The following is a 17,087-nucleotide window of genomic DNA, read 5'->3' as shown; positions in this document are numbered from 1 at the left end:
CTATCGCCCGATGCGAGGAAATTTAATGCTGTATATACATATAACCGCTGGTACTGACTACACTGTTGACCGTCATTGGTCGATCTGTAGCCAGACTTTATACTGTAATATCTACTGGCCCAAGCTAATAATGCTCCTATTTTATGCGACATCTTGTTTGAGAGAGTTAAAAACTAAAGGCGTCTTCATTCACAACCTATGGAACTATCATATAGAAGTCTCCCTACTTGTCAACACCCGCGATATAAGTTCTACGAAGCTATTTCAAGGAGACAAGAGCTACTGCCAGCAAGTAATAATCAACATAAAAATGAAAGATAGTTTTATTGATTCTTTACACGTAATCTTCTTTATGAACATGTATTTATTCATGCACAGGTCCTATTGATCCCTATGTGTTTGCGTTAAGACCGGTATGCTTATACAGATATAAGTACACAGACAAACTGAAATCTCGCGCCCCGCTTTGTGCAAGTTAGCTAGGTAACATATGGAATTAAGTTCGAGCATTGCTGATATCCTGCAGGTGCATTTCTTTGTTGCTGAAAATCTGCTTTCTGTCCGGTCGTCTGTGGCCGCTGTTTGCCGTTCAACTAACGTGTGTAAAGAGGAATGGGTAGATTGCGCGCATACGGATACATGTTATGGTAAAGTGCAGTATATGCGTACGGCAAAACAGGTAAAGTGGGTCCACCATAAGTCGCAGGCTGTACTGCTGGCACCGCTCCGTATACAGGCGCTGGCGCCACGTACGGTCGAGCTGTAAGCACGTGGCTGTTGGTGGCTGACAGAATCGAGAGTAAAGTCAGGGCCACGGCGAGTAGGAAGTCCGAGAACCTCACAAAGCTCATGTCTGATTTGCCTAAGTGTGAAGGCCTGAGGGACGAGAGAGCAGTTACTGATCGTGCTGATGGCTTTGAAGAACCACACGGAGCAATATTTGTCAATAGTTACTACATAAGCTGCGATTTTCCTCTACCGATCAGACGGTGCAAATGAAGACTGCGTAAATGTTTATATAGTATACAATGGAAACGCTGACGCGTGCCCGAGGGGAAGGCGGAGGAATGATTTCGCGGGTTCGCTTGAGCAGTTTGCACGTAACAGTGGCACAAGCTGTATTAAATCGACGAAGGTTCCCTTCAGCGTTTCAACGCCAGTCGGGTCAGTGATGCATGCCCAATCCAAGGAGAGCTGTGTGTTTAGCCCCAGAGCTACATTATTATGATGTAAGATACATATTTATTGAGCATTAAACTAAAGGATCAATTTCTCTACGCATGCGCAGTAATTGGCCCTTATGCCACCTTATTTATCAATCCCCGTTTCAGTCTTATCAATTTAACCAGAACCCCGTACTACAGCATCGTTTCAGAAGGGTAAAATCTGTGTTTCTTAGACACGTATGAGTAACTAGGTTATATAACTGTGCTCAGGTCAAGACAGAGCTATACTTGATATAATGATACTTGATCAACAGTTTGAACAGAGTCCAAGATAAAGATAGCTTACACACTTCGTACTGTTATTTTTCCCGACATGGCGGCGATGGCTCGTTAGTTTCGTTGTTACTTCCGATATAAACTATTTATATCATTGATGGTCTCGCTGAACGCAAACAGCCCCCTGGAGGCAGTTTTTCTGTCGTACACACGCTGAGAGATAGCAGGCCGTTGATAATGATTGTAAGTGGTCGATTGTTGGCTGGCCAGCTGTCAATGTATATGATTTCATCCGAAGTAGCTATAGCAGTAAAATAAAACGTGTAGCATAGTAGATATGGGCGTTTTTCGAAATAGGGTCAAATATTGTGCATAAGCATTGTTGTGACGCTGATTTAATGAGCTGATCGAATCTGTTGCTTTCAAATGGGTCAAATACAGTATAGTACAATGTTAACATTTGGCCCGATAAAATCCTTCCTCAAGCTGCAAGATCGTGAAATTTTAACTTAGGCTATTATTCGTACGTGTCTCGTATTGTTACACCTCTGTTTAGTAAGCTGTTTGTGCATTTGCTATATTTACTTGCGCATTGTCTTTGTCGACTAGTCTACGATAATATTCAGAGTTATGCCATCTCTATAACAGTGTATCAGCAGAAACCGGACGGTGCCTGACGAGCATGAGCAACAACAGTAGCTATATATATATATATATATATATACATATATGGAATCATTGTTCGATTGATAATGACAGATGGTCGATCCCTAAATGACTTCAAGTTACGTATCCTAGGAAGTTGAGATTTTACAATCGTTAGAATGCCTTTATTATTCAAGCTCAAAACATAACACTTCACTCAAAAATGAGCGAAACTTGCGCGAAGATTTACTATAGTTTACAATTTCGTTACGGTAAATGGGCATATGGTGGCCAGGCCCAACAAGAAAAAATGGCTCTGTTTATCGTGAAGGCGTATTGTAGGAAAAAAACGCACAAAGCACAAAGCTCTTCTCGCCTTCATCCTGGAAGTTTCGATGTGGAAGACGCTCTTCGTAATGGTCGACAGATTACAGAAAAAAGCTGAGCAGGGCCGACACGTGAGTAGCCATGATATCATCAACGAACTGAGTATGTACCACAAAAGAGCTTTAAAAAGTTTGACCACCAGGACCACAAGGACGCAACGAAATCGAGCTATTTCTAAAGCGCTTGATTACGGATAATAAAAGAAAGTCTTTGAATCTGTGGTAAAGCCAAGACTGATGCTAGAGAAGGCCAGCGATGTTTGGTGAGATTGGAAAAGAATCATGCGTTACGAGTTGCTTCCGCTTGCCAAAACGATTGATTCGAATTTCAACAACTAACAAAGTTACAGTAAGTTAAGCCAATGGAAAAATCTGCCGCAACTCGCGAACAAAAACGCTGTCCCCTTCCTTAAGTTACGAGCTTAAGCTAGCAGACAAAAATAACTTGGATGGGAAGTTTTAATGTATCCATCGTATAGCTAGCATCTTACTATTTTAATCAGACCATTAGTTTCAATAAGAGACGCAAAAGTCATTTGGGAACTGCTTTGCTCAGTAAGCACAGAACAAAAATGGCTGAATGTCATCGATCAAGATGGCGCATACTTAGTTAGTAAGATGGTGCATAGCTCAGTTATATAAAATTAGAACGTACACGATTTTTTTGAACTTTGTTGACTTTATTTCGATACCCCATTATGTAAGGAGGTGTTGCATACGCTACCGTCCACGCCTTCGTTGATTTCACTAGTATTTGATGTCATCATACACCTCGTTAGGTCGTATCCATACATATCTCATGCGCAGACACATGCGTAGTCATACTCAGCTATTATTGGCGACACATTCAGTTCCGCTACGTTGACGACCACTGCCGCTAATGCCGTCGGCCAACCTATGCCACTAGATGCAACATCTTTGAACAACGAAATCGATATATATATAATATGCGGTAACCCTACCGGATGGTACGTGAATATATACGCGCCCACCGAGAACCCTTGCTTACGCCATTGTAACACGCTGTTATTGACGCAACCATTACCGCCTTTACGCCTACTACGATGTCGACTGCTACTAGTGGAGTGCCTTTTCCCGGTGTCCTTGCCTCATGGTGCCGAATTCCTCTTGCCGTCAGCCATATTTTTGCTTTGCTCAGTCAGGAGCCTGATTGCCCTCAGGCCATGATTGTCGGCTCGCTTCGCCGGCGGAGCTACTATCCACGTAAACCTTTCGCAAGCAGGTTGCGAACACTTAGGGCTCCGACTGCTGGCGATCGGTTAGGACAGGAGACGGTTACATACACTCTCAACAACAACAAATCAGCCTGCTTATGAATTACTATGAATAACCAAGCCAACAATTAGCAGCAGTAGCATCACAACGACTACTGCTTGTTCGGGCGCGATCGTTGTAATAACTGGCACAAGCACTCCAGCTCAAATGAAATCGGGATCCGCTTGAGTGATTTCTGCCGAAGTTGCTGCTGGCAGATCGATGCAAGGCTATGGCGTCATCTGTCATCAAAGGGCGGTGTCCACCGTCAAAGTGTCGTCCCTGTTTGTAGCCCTTGTCCCCACTAGCGGTATAGCGAAGCCCGCGTAAAAATGTGTCGTTGATGGCATCATTCGACGTTCATAGTACAACTACTTTTACTGGCAACTAGCTAAGTTGAGTTCGCTGGCAGTGGTTCTCCAGCCGGTTAATTGGTTAGATGTCCTGCTCGGCCTGACTGATACGTCGATTCTGTTCAACTGCTTTGGCCAAAAACGTGCCCTATTCATATGTAGCTGCCTTGCCTTCCTTCTTTTTCGCTGACTCTAAGCTTACAGCCGGAAATAGTTCACTATTGGTGCGTCGGAATGCGTGCTTCTCTTATGAATTATCGTGTGTCGACTACCTGGGGGCAAAGGCTGATCAGATATTAGTCATAGATATAACAGCAAACAAAAGAGCTCTTGATTTAGATTATGCCGTTCGCCTGCGAGCCTGTAGGTGTGTATCTCCCAGCCCTGCGATCAGATTGTCACATCATCTATTTTGAAACTAACTTCTAGAGCTTTGCGATTGGAAAAAAGTATTTTGTTAAGGACGACAGCAGCGGCCATACAGGATCGTCGTTCTGTCAACAGGATGTATATGCGCATGGCATCGACTCCCCATCTTTTCAATTCCCGTCTTCATTGTCGTTCTACACACACTACAGCGCAGCCTCTATCCTCTTAAATCCTCATAAAAAACGTCATAAATTTTTTCTCTCGAAAATTTGGCTCAATTCTGAAGATCGGATCGCACGAGCTTCGCCTGCAGACACTGACGCCCAACTCCGCACACGGCACATTTGTCGGTATTACGTATATAGAAATATTATGCATATAACACGGCTACTCATACATCATATAGGGATCGACTACGCAATGTAGACAAACAGCTAAGTGGCGCTGCCTACTTTGGTTACTTCTGAGGAACGAAGGGCTGCCCGGAAAGGCTGGAGCGAGACGGTGACGTTTTTGTGACGTCACATTTCGGGTTGCGCGTCAGTGCCACTGCTGCGATGGTGACGGTGCTGGACGGCAAAAAAGGAAGCAGCAACAGCAGCAGCACGAATTTCCAGGCAAGGTGCAGCCGGACGAGCGCGCGGCAAGCGCCGCAGCGGTTGCGCTGTCTGGGCAGGAAGTCTTGCGCGTTACCGCAACGGTTTCATAAGGTCTGCGGGCGGTCTGTCAGAGTCCGGATATGGGCACACACAGCCAGTACGCAGTTGCCGTTGCCGCCCTTCACACGGGCAACAATAAACAGAACGCCCAAACAAACCTAAATCGGGATCCAGGTGGAACAGCTCCCAAGAATAGCGGTGTGCACGTATTAGAAATCTATCTTTCTCGTGCTGTTGCAACAGTAACATCGATTCGAAGAATCTGGTGAACTTTAGCAAATGGAGAAACAACGGTCTACTTTTTCTAGACACCTTTGTATTACCACGATTACTATTCCCACCACGACCACGATCGACTGATACAAGAGTCCCGCTGAGTCATGGGGGGAAAAGGGTAAGGAAGGCGACATGGAGCAGTTAGCCCCTGCCACGCAGACGCCGTATAAAGGCGTCAATGGCTACAACTACACCTAGATGCGCTAGCTCGTAAGAAGAGCTTAAGTAATGGTTAGTTAGAGAAGGTAGACTTGTAAGACACTTAACGTTACGGAAATATGGGCCGCCACGAACGTCAGCAAATCAGAACGAATCGATGTCTGTGTGAGCTGGAAGATGCAAAACAGAATCTTACCTGTCAGACGGGTCAACACCGTCAATATATTGATGTAGAGAAATGTTATCGTACCTATTATCGTTAGAACCAGCCGCTTGTTACGATAATATTTCTTTAAATTCACATTATTTCAATGTGTCCATTCCACAAATCTAGGTTTTTTAAAGAGTGCTATAGAAGTACTAAAGAGTGGACCCTATTGCTGTTATTATTCGAAGCTGACCCAATTCCAACAGAAATCGAAGCTGGTTTTGGCATACGATTTTCGAAAGGAAGGTAGATAATTTGTGATACGCTATATCCTTGATAATAAATTTATTGTACACCGTATTGTAACTTCGATTATCAGAAACTGGTTGTTTTTAGTCTAACTGTAGTGGATATTGGACCTAATGCTGAAGAAGTTCGTTCGCAGTTAGGCGATCGATCTATGACGCCCCTAGAGATTCATTTACTGGTGGATGCACTTTGTCACTGTTAACTGCGATGAAATTGTATGAGTGTGTGTGACATGAAGTTTTTCTGTTAATGTACACTTTGCTTCCAGGCTGTAGAATTAATGGTTTCACTATATTAGCGCCATTCATATCAAATGTAACTTTCATATTATCTACCTGAATAGTGTGTTGTATGTATAAATGCATTTATATTCGTTCATCACAGTTGTATAACTTACAGTTTGGCAATGTTGTTTGACAGCGTCTCGAGCAGCTGACGCGACAAGAGTATGTCCTATCGAACGAGGGACAAAAGCCTCTTGTAGCTCCCGCCGGCCATCTAGCCAGTTGGCTGTGTGACACATGGCGAAGGTGTTTTGCATTGATTGAGAGCTTTCTTCCTTTTGACAAGTAGTTCTTCTTTGTTGTTGCCATGGTCTTCGCTCTGCTGGAGGCAACGACGCGTCACGTAGGCGACTAGCAGCTGCAGCAGCGACGACGGGTGACGGCGAAAGTATTTCGCTACGTTCAAGCGCTGCCAAAGCCACCGCCGCTGGCACTGTTACAACTACGGAGAAAGGTACGTCTGCTCAACGCGGGACGCGATCGCTGATCATTGCAGGAAGAAAAATGGCTAACGTTCGCAAAAGCTTCGGTTATAACGATGCGGCCTAGGCGGGGACTGGTTAAGAAGGGCGCAAACCCTATCATTAGTCCCAATGTAACTCTGCCGTTTTGCAGGCGAGGGTCTGTCGGACGCCGCACAGTCCACCCTTATTCCTAAAATATTCGTTGCCTTTAACCCCAGGACCCAAGCGGATGTTGGCAAGGCGCCGCAGCAGCCGGAAGTGCCGTGGCTCTATCTCTGCGTCTCTCGCTTTCACTACACTTTTCTCGTCTCTTTGTGATCTGTTCGAAGCGATTTGCTAGTAAAATGATTGTATGAAAGTTGCGGATCTGAAACTAGCTAAAACACTTGAGGATCTCAACTTCAGTTTGCCTGGTCGAACGGCCACATTTGCGCCCTATAGACAAACTAACAGCATAACTTACATATACGCATACTCACACAGGCCAACACAACAAATATAATCGGAATTGACGAGCTCTGCAGACCGTACGCAAGGAATCCGACTTCGTGCATTTTGCTAATTAGTGTAATTATGGTAGTTGTTTTTTTTACCCCAGCTGGAAACAAACCTTTCACTGTACCATGCGATAAAAATACGCTGTGGTACGAAAGCAAAGCGCTAGTACTACGGCAGCGGGTAACAGCAGTGTACTTTAGTTCTATATGGTCGTCGTTCGCCTATAATAATCGGCAATTATTATGTTATGTTATTGACCGTGACCATCGTCAAGGGCGCCATAGCCCCTGCTGTTGAATCGACTACTCAGGGAGACGTATAACCGAATGGAAGTACGCTGAAAACGCTATGTATCGCGTACTACAATTCACCATACACTGATGCTCAGCTGTTAACAATGAATTCTCGCAACCGCGAATGGACAGCGGCCGATAGCGCGTCTTTACTCTTCCGAGTGGATAGCGATGCCGTTCAAGACCGGCGTAGTCTCGAGAACAGGAACGAATCAACGATGAAACGAAAAATATACATAGGCCTAAAGCCGTTTATTATCTAGCGAAAATTCAGTTGATGAAGATCAAAATTGTAATAGAACCAGGATAAACTCTTCGATAATCAATTAGAGTTTGCTACAGCGTGAAACACGACACACAAGGGCCAGAATATGCAGGATCAGTCCAAGAAAGCTTCAGTTCTCGCAAAGGTATAAGCCACATTTCGTCGAACAGGCTATACTGAATGGATTATTACTTTTTCCGCTATATCACATAAGATATAACTCTCACTATATGCTGGCGTCTTCAGTTAGCCGTACAGCATCAGCTGGCGCGCAATATATGTAGGTTTATGCGTTTGTCCATACAATCTTCATCTACGTTAAGAGTGTTGTTACTGTTTTCTCAGAAACGTCAGTAGGCATCCACGTAGAGCTATACTGAATAATACCCGACAGAGTAACTCATTTAACTACTGATCAAAGGTTCGGCTGAAAATCTTTCTGCTCGCACCGCTTGCTCACCAGGACTTACATTTAAACTGTGAAACGGTTATTTTACTCTTGGTTAACACGGTAATAACTGTTATCAATCGTTACTGCATTGCCTGGCGCAAGCCTATCGGTTTCCTAGGCATGTTGACAAGCAGTTGTTTTGAGCCTGCCGCTGCTGCCTGTGTTGTTGCGTTGCCCCTTGCCAGAGTTTGTGCCTGAGACTAGGGGAGTGTCTCACAGAGATAGCAAGCGACCTTGCCGAGGAGGCAACAACAAGCGCAGTGTCAGCGGCAGAACGATGAGGCAATTGTCGACTAAAAAAATATCCGCCCGTACCACCAACCCCTTATGTGTGTTCCGTTGGCTACCGTGGTATCTGTTTTTCTCTCAGCCTATGTATGCGTGCGTGTCTGTGTGTGTATTTGCGCCGGCCCTGTCCAGCTTCATCTCATGCGGTTGGTCTTTTAGGTTTTGGGCCGGCACACGACATTGGACAACAACAGGCCCACAGCGTCTTATCTGATCGGTAGTATGGCCCTTAAGCTTATTAGCATTATTGAACGATATTGACCAGCAGCATCTACTGTCATCACCGTCATCATAACTATCGATACTAATACAGTTGTCCAGTTTAGTTACTGGATAGCCGGTCGGCTATCGTAATATTAAAACATAGACATCAAAAAATAAATGTCGCAATGGCAGTGTTGCTCTTGCAGAGGAATCTCCGGACTAAATTAACTCAACAGTAGAGTTGCTATAAATATTTTTAATCAAAGTAATGGTGTTTAATGCGCACACACGCACATACACCCAAACGTACAAACTGTCTCATGTTCTCTTACGCACGTACACACACATACAAAGTCAGATTGGCGCCTACATACCTACACGGTACTATCATTTGATAAGTGCTTCTAGTCGTAGTGGACGGAGCTGTAACGGTAATAGCTTGAGACTGGAGAAAATTATAGAGAATGCGCTTGTAAGGTTGCGCGCGTGCTCTGAGGTATTGGACGTGGGCGGCCCTCTGTGTTGAAATTTAAGCCTCTGTCGGCCGGCCGGCCGGCCGGCCTGCCTGCCTGCCTGCCTGCTTGCCCGCCTGCCTGCGAGAGCCGCAAGAAGATACGCGAATGCAATAACTCAACATCGTTGTCCCGCATCCGTCGTTCTAGTGGTATCGTTTGCAGCGTCATGATACGAACACCGGCCGTCGAGAACGCAACGAATGGTAGTTACAACGTTGAGAAATGTAGCAAGCTATAATCAATCCAATATAGCAATGCTATCAGGCTAGTGGTAAACGATGCTTTTAGTTGAGCTGCTCAGAGATGATTGCAGATATCTGAGTATATGGATAATACCTTGACCCATATGGATACGTTTGTACAATCATCGGGCGAGAACTTTTCGAGAGACATCGTATGTATTTGAGGTGACTGATTAAGTGGCGCTTAAAATTAGATCTAATGCGCGAACACAATTAATCATTTGTGTTCCTCATTGGCGATGACGATCATTTAACCAATGTTTTTCCTCTCGATTCGGCAAATGTCACGCTATCATTTTACCGGCTTAAAATATAAACCCCTGCTGCGCTTCGTGATGAATCATATTTGCAATTAGCTTTCTATTGAGTTAAAATCGATGTTTCTCTGGAACCCGGGCTTCTACTAGTGAAGTCGTTAGAAAAATACTATCCATACCATTATATATATGTGCTGGATTTGCTTTCAAGAAAAAGGTTAAGGCAATGCAGTAAACTATGGATAGTTAGTGCGTATGGTCTACCGACCCAGCTAGAAATCTGGCTCGCACCCGCTTCTGCAGTATGTTCTCAACTATTGGGTTTATGGTGGCACAGGTCTATCAAAAGCTGGCTTTTTTTTTTCTTCTTCTTCTTCTGTTTAGCTCGTGTGGGGAACGATCTGTGCTTTCTATTTGACGCGTAAGCCGAGGAAGATCGTTGAGACGAAGCTAGAAATTCGACAGGGAAACTTAAGACATTGATCTATTATTCTGGTTCGCGAAACTTGAATGCAATGCCAGCCATGTACAAACGTCCCCGTGCTGTTGGTGAAGGTTGAAACAGCATTACATTGGTCAAAGACTCGGATATTTGATGAATGAGTCAGTGTTAGAACAAAGCACCCGACGAACAGTGTTATCTCCTTTTGTTTACAGGCGAAGTTGAACATTACAGAAGAAGGAAAATCTCATTAATTACCTTGTGGGTGCGATTAGTTGGATCTAGCGAGATATAAAAATAGCTCCACACGGTAAGCAATTTCGCCACGGGAGATCCTCTCCATTTAACAAACTGCGTGTTACTTACCGGTTTGGCAATAATATTATTGGAGCCTAAATGCTGCAAACGTACTGGGAATGAATCAAGGAAAGTAGCATAGACACCTTTTCCATTTAGCGGTTGTTTGTTTCCTAGTGGGTAAAAGTAAGCTAAGGACGAGGTCGCCTCTTGTCGGTGGCAGATTTGCCCTTTTAAATATTTAAGTGCCAGTTTAGACCTTCTAACAAATGTCTGACCGAATGCAAGGGACAAGCCATGTTCGTATCTCTCAGCGTGGCCTACTGATCAAGCCATTGATATATCCCCTCACCGTACTTAAGAACGATAGTCCGACCTATCGGAAGCATCAAACCGTCTCAGCATCCTCTGCAAGGTACCATTCTTATGTAATCCCATAATAGTTCCAGTATTTAAGTTTGCGTAGCAAGCGATATTGTGTGAAACGTTTATCAAAGATTACTAAGGTTGTCTGATGTCATGCTCTTGAGGTTCAGATATCAATTACACATTAACTCTACCTCGCTTTAGCCTATTATTGTGACAGTTCCATAGCAACAGGTTCAAAACAACTAGCTATGACAAGCACAGTTGCCAGCAATCTACGTATATATGTATCTATAAACCGAATTAATGTGCTAGCGGCTTTTGTTTGTCGGCCATCGCCACCGCTGCTACTTTGGCCATACGCGGCCCCACTAGGCGCAACCCGGTACTACTATTACAAACGCTGCCTAAGTGTTGCTATTACCAGCGCGCGAAAGTTCTTCGCGTCTCGTCGCGCTATGGCAGTGGACCTAGTGCGAATTGTGCTCGCCTGCGACGGTACTGAGCCTTATCGTTTTGTGGTTTCCGTTACTTCCGGTAGAACAGCCGTCTTCTTTATTTTATCGTCCCGGCACCACCATAAATGTCGCGTAGCAGTTTTGTTTTTTATTCGAAACGATGTGTTTTTGCTGTGTATTTGCTGGTTTCGCTCTTAGCTATTGTACCAGCTCATTCTCACTGTCACTCATTGGCGTCGAACGCTCTCTGTCCGGTCCGATGCCGAACTCAGCCATCCGAAACTGTTCGCCGGCTCCTTTGGATACGTGGGCGTCTGGTTGTGTGCCGCAGACTGCCGTTGTTGTTCCTGTTAGAGTGGTTATTTGGTGGAAGTTAGTCAAAAACAGAGCCGTTTTTGCTAAGTTCCATCATCGCGATGCACGCAAGTATACTCATATCCTCAGAGAACAAACAAAGAACCCAAAACTCGTACGATATTACGATAGCTCCGGTTGCCTAGTAACCTATTCCGATGGCCTATTCGTTGACCGCTTTTCACAAAAGTCCCCTGACACCCTACAATATGGTTGAAGAGAAACGGCGAATGACCAATTGAGCGTCCGCTTTGATCGAACGAAAAAAAATGCCATCACCCAATTATTATGCAATAGGATTTTCCGTCCGACAACTACTGCAAGCAGTCCCTGTAGCGTTGTTCTCCATTATTATTATAGATTATGATATTTCCGCCAAAACTCTGATAAGATATTATCCGCTTAATACGACACGCGAATACTATGTAATCTTAGGCCATATGCCACACGTGTCTGTATAGGCTGTACCGTCTTCGCAGAGATAAATGCTTGTACATACTTGTGTTAAGGTCCGCTGCTTTAGCTACAGGGATCGTTTAACTAGAACCATATTGCTATTATTATTAGTTGGACCTTGCCGTTCAGGAAGCTCAAGACCTACATAAAGGTTACCACATGCAAAAGCTAAATGGGCCAAAGATACGGGATGTGAGCCATGTTGAGTTTCCTTTGTCAATGGCTGAGGCCAGCACTCGATCAAAGATTCCATTAGGCGCAAGCGACGCTTTGCCCAATGTGTGCATTTTCACTAGAGTCAGCCCCATCTGTTCTAGTTATGCTTGCACATACACAGATGGATGTGCTTCACGTATACGCGGAAATAAAAAACGTGATCCTTCTTTATTTTTCTTCTCATCGCCAACCGCTCGCCCCTGCCTCGGTGTGGTCAAGATAACTATATTATGTTACTGTCAAATATTAGTTGGTTCACTGAAAGTCGAAATGAGAAATAGATTTGTTTACACAACACGGGGCGACGGCGTGGTACGTTGACGTCTCGGCCTCTTAGTTAGCTAGCGCTTCTGTATGACCATCCGTTTTACTTGCGATCTAATGCATGATGACTCAGCCTTCAGAGCTTTCTATGTGCCAATATGACCGTCGTCCGGAAATGAATACAACGGTATTCATAGACAGAGAGGATATCTCCGCTGCGGGATATGGGTTACATACGTAATAATATCAGACGGCTATTTCGGTAGACATTGAGTGGCAAAATCTTTCTTGTGTCTCTCACGTAAACTAGACGGTGTTTTACGGATAGTGATTTTTTTTAAATGCCTCAACTTAGCAATAATAATAATTGTTCTAATTCGTGCGCGAGTGTCTGGGGCCTTTTGAGGTTCTGAGTACGAAAGGCATATACATTAGGCCAATGAGATGACGGTATCTGCTAGAAATATTATGTCCAAACTGTTTGTACTTCGCAGTGAGTGAGTGAGTGAGGCGGCCTGATTCGGAGTTGTTACTTAGAGCTGAGCGTACCCATAGAGTTTTCAGTAAATAGTTTTATCTATCTGTTTTCTTTATTCTTGACGGAGTAGTGACTTGTAGCAAAAATACGTTGATATAGCGCCCAATCGGTCATTTGTTTGTTTCGATTCCTATTGCGACCAGCGATCCTTTCAAGAGTTTAGTTGAAGCTTACACGGCCTACCATAACCTAACTTTTCAGGTACGATCTTACATTAACTTCATATTGCTAAAATGAATTGTATTTTAGGCTGAATATTACGTTTTTAAGCTAGAGTGGAGAACTTCGATTCTCAGCTGCGGTGTGTGCCGACTTTTAAGTTCTTCACGTTAGGCTTCTGCTGTTATATCTCCTTTGCTCATAACCGTAAGAAGGAATTTTGCTTGTTTCAAAAGTCTTTTTTAGAAATTTAGCATATTTTCCACGCTCGGACTTTATATATGTATGGATCAGTCAGCATTTTTCTCGAAACATAATCGTCCCAACTTATGATAATGTCTGCTTATATTATGTATTATTAATTTCCTACCATACTTCCATTAAGCAGTACATGATAATAATCAGTCAGTCAGTAAGGTTAATGAGCTGATAAAAATAGGATCAGTGCTTCCGTCCGTCAGGGCAAGTTACAATTCCTTTGTTTGTGGAAAATCCAAACATACTACAGATGGCAGGTCCACAGATGCGTCTTATATTGATCACCGCTATGTAACGACCATTGGCGCATTTGTTTAGTTTGTGCATAGGTAAAAATGCTGATACAATAGCTAATTGGTATAGTTTTTATTAAAATGTTTGTATACCAACGAACATAATACTATTTCCACACTGGTAAACTATAAACATATAAATTCCCTGAATCCTTCGTTGTGCATACTTCGAGAGAGAAGTGAATCGTTACCAGCAACGTACCAGCGTAGCGTGTTACGTCACTTGCGAGACGCGCACGCTAACGCTCCTCGTTACAGGGTGTTGTACTGCAGCCAGCAGCTGGACAGACATAGCGAATAAGAAAGACGAAAAACAATTCAATAAATAAAAAAGCCTCTACGTATAAATGCACATTTATACGAGCTCTATGAACGCAATGGAAAAAACGTTCCGCTGCAGGCCTGGGCGGTAATTGTCGATAATGTGACACACACACACACACACACCCACGTACAAGGAGCATACGGGGGACTAAATATAAGGAAATTTAGTATCGTTTTCATCTGAACGACTATTGCGCTGCTATCTAAGGCTCCAGGGATAGGCGGCGTGAGGTTGGCTAATTATAGCGTGGTATAGTCGAACTTCGGGAGTTCCTTCAGTTCAGTAGCTCCCTTTGTTCTTTATTACTCTAATGCGTATGCGGTTTCGTGGACCGTCAGTATTTCATACATTTTTTTTCCTTCTTCATACTTTGCCTTCATATTTGTGGCCTTAACATACGTTCATATCTTGATATTTACTCCCACATCTGCTTTATCACTTCCGTATAATATAGATACGCATATTCCACCGAGCACACGTGTCTCTTGTCGTCATTGTTGTTTTTCTTAGTGCAAATCTGCAGGCAATAAATGTTGTTTTTTTAGAATTGATGTTTCGGAGGCCCGCAGCTTCGTCGCGGCTCTTCAGTTTGGTTTCGTTCTTCTGTTACTGTGGCCTGATCCTGCGGGACGTTCAAGGCAGGATGCCGGAACGTCCACAGTGCCCTCCACCGTCAACGCTGAGAGACGTAACGATAATAATAATAATAATAACGGATGACTTAGTGAAAAGGACTGAGGCACCAACGACTGATTCTGTTCTTCATTTACGTTGTAGTGGCTAGATTGACTATTGTATACATCTGCTACTGCCGCCTTTGCTTAGGCTACAATGACATGAATGTATTATATTTGATGGTCGTCGAGTCGGCCAGCGCCTAGTCGACAAATATCTTTCTTCTTGAGTTCTCTGCTCTGTCCAACGTCGGTCGCTGCTGCTGCTGGTGCCATTCCTGTACAACATCGACCCACTGAACAGTGGCAGCGAAGGCCTGTTCTGCACTATGGCCAACATCCGAACACCAACATCAACAGATGTCCTAGCACAGACAGCAGGACAGAAACTAACGGTGCTTGCACAAGCTATGCGCTAATGGTCGATGCTGTAGCTTCGGCCTTTGCAGCTTGGCTGCCGGTTCCAATAACCCACCACCGCCGACGACCTTGGCGATGCGCGCGCAGCGTCCTTCAATATGTCGGTTTTGCTGCTGCTGCTGCTGCTGCTGCTGTTGTTGTTGTTGTTGGGTATCGTCGCCGCTGTCGTCGTCAACCTCGCACCAGCAGGCAGCTTTTATTATACCAACACAGAAGCATTCGTCCGACGGTACTGCATTACCTTTCCAGCAACATACACACCGCTGCCAGTCATGGACACAATCGCCTACTTACCCACTTTGCCCGCACACGCAGATACTCTCTCACACAGACATCTACATACACAGGCACACCGACACTCAACAGAGCCTACTACCTGAAACGATCTAACACATCAACAGCGTGAACACCTTTCGCCTGCTGGCCTCCGCCAGTCGTTTGCCCTGACTTTGTCGACTCTATCGAACGCATTAAGCCTACAGCGGCAGCCATAGAACCACACAAACTCCGTCACTTCCTTTCGCTCTCACCGCAACCGCTGCCCGCAGCGCTGATGCTGCTCCTACTACCGCCGTTACTAACGGGATGAGAAGCATCATCATCATCATCATCATCATCATCATCGTAGTCGTCATCATCATCCGTATCGCCGTCAGAACCATCATAATCATGGTCAATAGCATCGGTTAACGCAGCAGCAGCAGCAGCAGCAGCATTAGGCAGTGTGGTAGCGGCAAAAACTGCAGCGGCGGCGGCGGCGGCGGCGGCTGCTGCTACGACGACGACGACGACGCGACAACGACGACGACAGCGAAGAAAACGTTGCGCGCGAGTCCGAACTCCAGTGACGTCACACATGGCTACGTCACAGCTGTCTACGTCACGTTGTCGGGGTTCGTCACAAACGTAGTCCGCTCTTCGTCTCCAACCTCCTCAGCTATAAAAGAGAGAGACTGTCGCCGGAGCGCGCCAAAGCTCAGCCAGTCTCCAAAGAGAAGAGTTGTGGTGGTCAGGCAGACCGACAACGGAGAGGTTACAAAGGACCGTTGTAGTGGATTAGTTGTTTGAGTCGGTATCGTTCGGGTAGTGAGGACAGACCGTGAGTAACATGCACATTCACACACGTATACGTAGTGCGCTAGGCCACTTCCACCGAGTGCCGCTATTGCTTCTCATATTATTTCGTTCAGTGTAACACTGCTGGATTAGGATGTCTTACCTACTTCTATTCGTACATATTGTGCTTTAGTAGACACGTCGGTGATTAGCCGGCTTTAGCAGACATGGCAACGTCAAAAGCAGCAGCAGCAACAACAATAGCAGCTGCTACGACCGCATTGTTGCTAGCGCTATTACAATTGCCGCATCAGCTGCCACTACCGTTCTACTAACGCCATATTTTTTGTGCATTGAGCGTTACATCAGCGGACCAAGGCGTATCTACGGTGTGACAGTTTGATTCAGTACGGGACAGTACAATCCGTATCGTTTACCTAGTCCACGTGTGCTCGATGAACATCGTTAACGGCATCACTACCCTAACCCCGATCCCCTGCCCCATCAGCTGTCGGCATTGACATAAGTCATAGCCGCTTTCAACGTTCGCCAGTGGCAATCGACAGCGGCGCGTGCTCTTAACACAGACACGGGTTCACATGAACATACAGACACAATCGGCGATAATGAACAAACATGAAGTACCGGGGTCCAGTGTAGCAGATGTGCGCGGTTTGAGTCCAACGACAGCCGGGTCACTCAGCTGATGGTAACCGATATTTTTTTTAT

General features: G+C 44.9%; 1 protein-coding gene and 1 long non-coding RNA gene across 4 annotated transcripts in view; one reads left to right on the top strand and one right to left on the bottom strand.

The window, feature by feature from the left end:
* Nucleotides 1–15,810, bottom strand: part of LOC111263613 (uncharacterized) — a 37,998-nt gene extending 22,188 nt beyond the window's left edge. Inside the window, exon 1 of the long non-coding RNA XR_002682326.2 lies at nt 15,679–15,810. This is a non-coding gene — a long non-coding RNA (uncharacterized LOC111263613). The remainder of the gene's footprint in view (nt 1–15,678) is intronic.
* LOC111263612 (putative nuclear hormone receptor HR38) overlaps nt 1–17,087 on the top strand; it is a 36,101-nt gene that overhangs the window by 6,184 nt on the left and 12,830 nt on the right. The window contains exon 1 of one of the 3 annotated variants that reach the window (XM_086969716.1): nt 16,268–16,401. The exons of 1 other annotated variant lie outside the window; for it this stretch is intronic. The gene's annotated coding sequence lies outside the window, so the exon portion shown is untranslated. One more of the 3 variants, XM_086969718.1, reaches the window with a different exon arrangement.

This window comes from Varroa jacobsoni, unplaced genomic scaffold (assembly GCF_002532875.2).
Source record: "Varroa jacobsoni isolate VJ856 unplaced genomic scaffold, vjacob_1.0 scaffold_778, whole genome shotgun sequence".
NCBI classification, from domain to species: domain Eukaryota; kingdom Metazoa; phylum Arthropoda; class Arachnida; order Mesostigmata; family Varroidae; genus Varroa; species Varroa jacobsoni.
The sequence above is the reverse complement of the archived record's forward strand: the minus strand, read 5'-3'. Positions and strand labels throughout refer to the sequence as shown.